Source organism: Gossypium hirsutum, chromosome A08 (assembly GCF_007990345.1).
Source record: "Gossypium hirsutum isolate 1008001.06 chromosome A08, Gossypium_hirsutum_v2.1, whole genome shotgun sequence".
NCBI lineage: Eukaryota > Viridiplantae > Streptophyta > Magnoliopsida > Malvales > Malvaceae > Gossypium > Gossypium hirsutum.
Genome location: NC_053431.1, coordinates 70,191,301 through 70,195,062, shown reverse-complemented (window position 1 = coordinate 70,195,062; position 3,762 = coordinate 70,191,301). Strand labels below are relative to the sequence as shown.

At 38.3% G+C, this 3,762-nt stretch overlaps 1 non-coding gene across 1 annotated transcript; it reads right to left on the bottom strand.

Annotated features, from left to right (window-relative positions):
* Positions 1–3,421: 3,421 nt before the first annotated feature.
* On the bottom strand, positions 3,422–3,528 carry LOC121205285 (small nucleolar RNA R71). The gene has a single exon (XR_005900368.1). It is a non-coding gene; the product is annotated as a small nucleolar RNA R71 (small nucleolar RNA).
* Between the last annotated feature and the right edge of the window lie 234 nt (positions 3,529–3,762).

Below are 3,762 nucleotides of genomic sequence, written 5' to 3'. Positions count from 1 at the left end.
TTCTTTGATGAAGATTGAAACGACTTATTCATCAGCCTCTTTCTCAAATCTCTAGTCTCAATCTCATCTTTTCTCTTTTCTTTGCTCAGCTCTTCGACTTTGCAAGCTCGTTCAACTAGCACAACAAATTCTTTCAGTTCCAAAATCCCAACCAACAGTCTAATATCCTCGTTCAACCCATCTTAAAATCTCTTACACATGATAGCTTTTTTTGATACACATTCCTAAGCATACTTACTGAGTCTAACAAACTCTCACTCGTATTCAGTTACAGTCATACGGCCCTATTTTATCTCTAAGAACTCTTTGCGTTCTGGTTAATGAACCGTTGACTGATATACTTCTTTCTGAACTCATCTTGGAAGAAATCCAAAGTAACTTTCCCTCAGTACCACAGATATAAGAGTATTCCACCACTGATATACTGAGTCTCTCAGAAGTGATATAGCATATTTCAAACACTCCTCCAGTGTGCAAGAAAGCTCATCAAATACCTTGATAGAGTTCTCCAGCCAAAACTCTTCTCTCTCTAGACCATCATCAATATTGGCTCTAAATTCTTCAGCCCATTATTTTCAAATCTTATCAACTGGAGGCTTGTTCAATTTAATCAATTCCTCACTTTGGGGAGCTACGAGAACCGGTTGGGGGTTAAGTGGGGGTAGAGGATGTTGGGCAGCCAGATTTGCTCGAACAAACTTGGCAAACCACCCATTCATCCTTTGGAAGAAGGCTTCTCTAGCCTCTCCTTCCTGACTAACCGTTACTAGTTTACTTTCAGATGGCGCGTCCCTTCAGTAGGAGCCGGCGCATTACTTTCAATATCGTCAGCTACCTCTCGGTTGGGATCCATTTACAAGATGAAAACACAATTTAAATTGTCAAGAGTTGTCACACTATCACAATTTATATATGGCATGTATAGCTAGACTCTTACACGCGCTAGGTTAGTCTGAGAATCGACTAAACCATAGCTCTGATACAACTAAATGTAACACCCCTTACCTGTATTCAATGCTGGAATAGGGTACGAGGCATTACCAGACTTACAACACAAGTAATCACACAATTCTAAGTCATAAATTTGTGTCTACATTAGAACCATTTACATTCAATCATAGAGTCCTTAATATGAGCCTACGAGGCCCAAAACATGCTTTGAAAGTGGTTCGGGACTACACCGAGAACTTTAGAAATTTTCACAAAACATAGAATTTTTTTCCAATAAACAGGGGTCACACGCTACTGTGGTTTAGGACACGCCCATGTAGATAGACCATGTGGTCACATACGCTCATGTCCCAAACCCGTGTAACTCTCTGACTTGCAATTCATGAACAAATTGAGATCACACGGCCAAGCCACACGCCCTCGTACTAGGACGTGTGGTTAATTTAATCTTCATAAAATAGCTACAGACTTCACACGCCCGGGCCACATACCTGTGCCTAAGGCCATGTCCCTCATATGGTGATAAACCGTAAATTATACATATTTTTACCCCATGTTTAATGCATTTTATAGATGATTTCTCATTAGAATTGGTGAATTCAATGCTCTTAATGCTTTAATTTCATGTTTTTTACTCAGGAGAGCACTAAGAGTCAAAAGGAGTCAAAAACGAGCCAAAAAGGGACAAAACGGACCAAATTGAGAAGATGACACGGCCTAAGCCTTGCCACACAGATAGCTCACATGCCCATGTCTTTCGAGGGTGTCCACCAAGGCTTTCACGATTCACATGGCCTGGCCAATGACCCACATGGTCGTGTGTAATTTAACGGATCAAACACAGCCTGACACTCAGAAGCCGATTGATCCATCTCAGAAGCCGGATTCATCATCAAGACTGAAGATCTCTCCTCAATTCCCCTTCTGGAGTGTTGGGTTTTCTTTATGTTTTGTATTCTTTATTCTTCTGAGATGTTTTCTTATTTAGCTATGAACTAAATCCCCTAAATACCTAAGGGGAATGAAACCTAAGGCGAATCTTGTTATTATTTTCTGAATCGTATGATAAATATTTAACTTGTTCTTAATTATGTGTTCTTAATTCTTGTTTTGATATCCCAGGATACTGATTCAAGACACGCTCTTATTCAGAGGAGGAATAGACCCTGTCTAAGAGTACATTTGTCATAATTAAGTGGAGTTGATTGCGCGCCTAGAAATAGGGTGACAAGATTTTGTCGGATTAGGGTGAAACCTAATAAGGGGATCCATAGATCGAGTTAATACAACCCTAGAGTGTTAATTAGAGAAAAGTCTCGGTTATTCAATCTAAGGATTAGACATTATTAGTCTTGAATAGAGATAATAACATAACTTAGGGATCTCTATGGAACAAGTTGAATGAATAAATCGTCCGATTTGGAGCCAGAATAACAAGTAAAGTCTAAGTGGATTTTTCCTTAGGTATTGTCTCAAGTCAATCGATTTTCCCAAAAGCAATTCCCCAATTCTTTTCTCTGTGCATTCTTAGTTTAAATAATTAGTTAATTAAAACAAACCCTTTTCTTCTTAGGCTACGTAATAAAAATATAGTTATTACTAGTACTTTTGGTTCCATTGGGTACGATATCCCGGTCTTGCCATTACTATACTATTGTTCGATAGGTGCGTTTTCCTTTTTGTCGTGATAATAGTTAGTCTAGGTTTGATCTTCATTATAAATATTTATTACTTGTTACGAATCACGCGATCAAGTTTTTGGCGCCGTTGCCGAGGATCTGAAATATTAGGAACACTAAATTTTTATTACTTTAGCCATTTATTTTTCTTGCAATTTTATATTATTTATTATTTATTAATTTACTTTTTTTCTCTCTCTTGGCAGGTTTTTATAGTTTATGACTAGAAGAAACCCATCAGGACCATTACTCTTTGACGAAGAACTCGATCGTACAATTCGCAAAAATCAAAGAGAAATAAGGCATATTTTATGCTACACGGAGAACGAACGAGAAAACAATACTCAAACCCCAACCAACGAGATGGCTGAAAACCCAGGCGATCAGCTGCCTCCTGCAATTGTAGCTAATCAAAATCCTACTCCATGTACTATGTATGATTATGCTAAGCCTTCTTTAACAGGAACTGAGTCTAGTATTGTTAGACTTGCTATTGTTGCGAATAATTTCGAACTAAAACCTAACACAATTCAGATGATATAGCAGTTTGTTCAGTTTGATGGTTTGCAGGATGAGGATCCCAACACGCACTTGAAAAATTTTCTTGAATTTTATGATATATTCAAAATCAATAGCGCTTCTGATGATGCCATTCGTCTTTGGTTATTTCCCTTTTCACTGAGAAACAAAGCTAAACAGTGGTTGAACTCGTTACCACGAGGGTCTATCACTACTTGGGAACAAATGACCGAGAAATTTTTACTAAAATATTTTCCGCCAGCTAAAATGCCAAATTACGTAATGATATCTCTTCTTTTGTGCAGATGGATTTAGAAACACTTTACAATGCATGGGAGAGATACAATGACTTACTGAGAAGGTGTCCTCACCATGGGTTACCACTTTGGCTGCAAGTTCAAACGTTCTACAATGGTGTGAATCCCTCGACAAGACAAATGATTAATGCAGCTGCTGGCGGAACCATCAACAATAAAACACCGGGAGATGCCGATGAATTTATAGAGGAGATGTCACTGAATAACTATCAGTGGCAAGTTATGAGGACAAAGCCAACAAAAACAGCCGGCGTTTATAACATCAATTTAGTCACCATTCTCTCTAATCAGGTAGA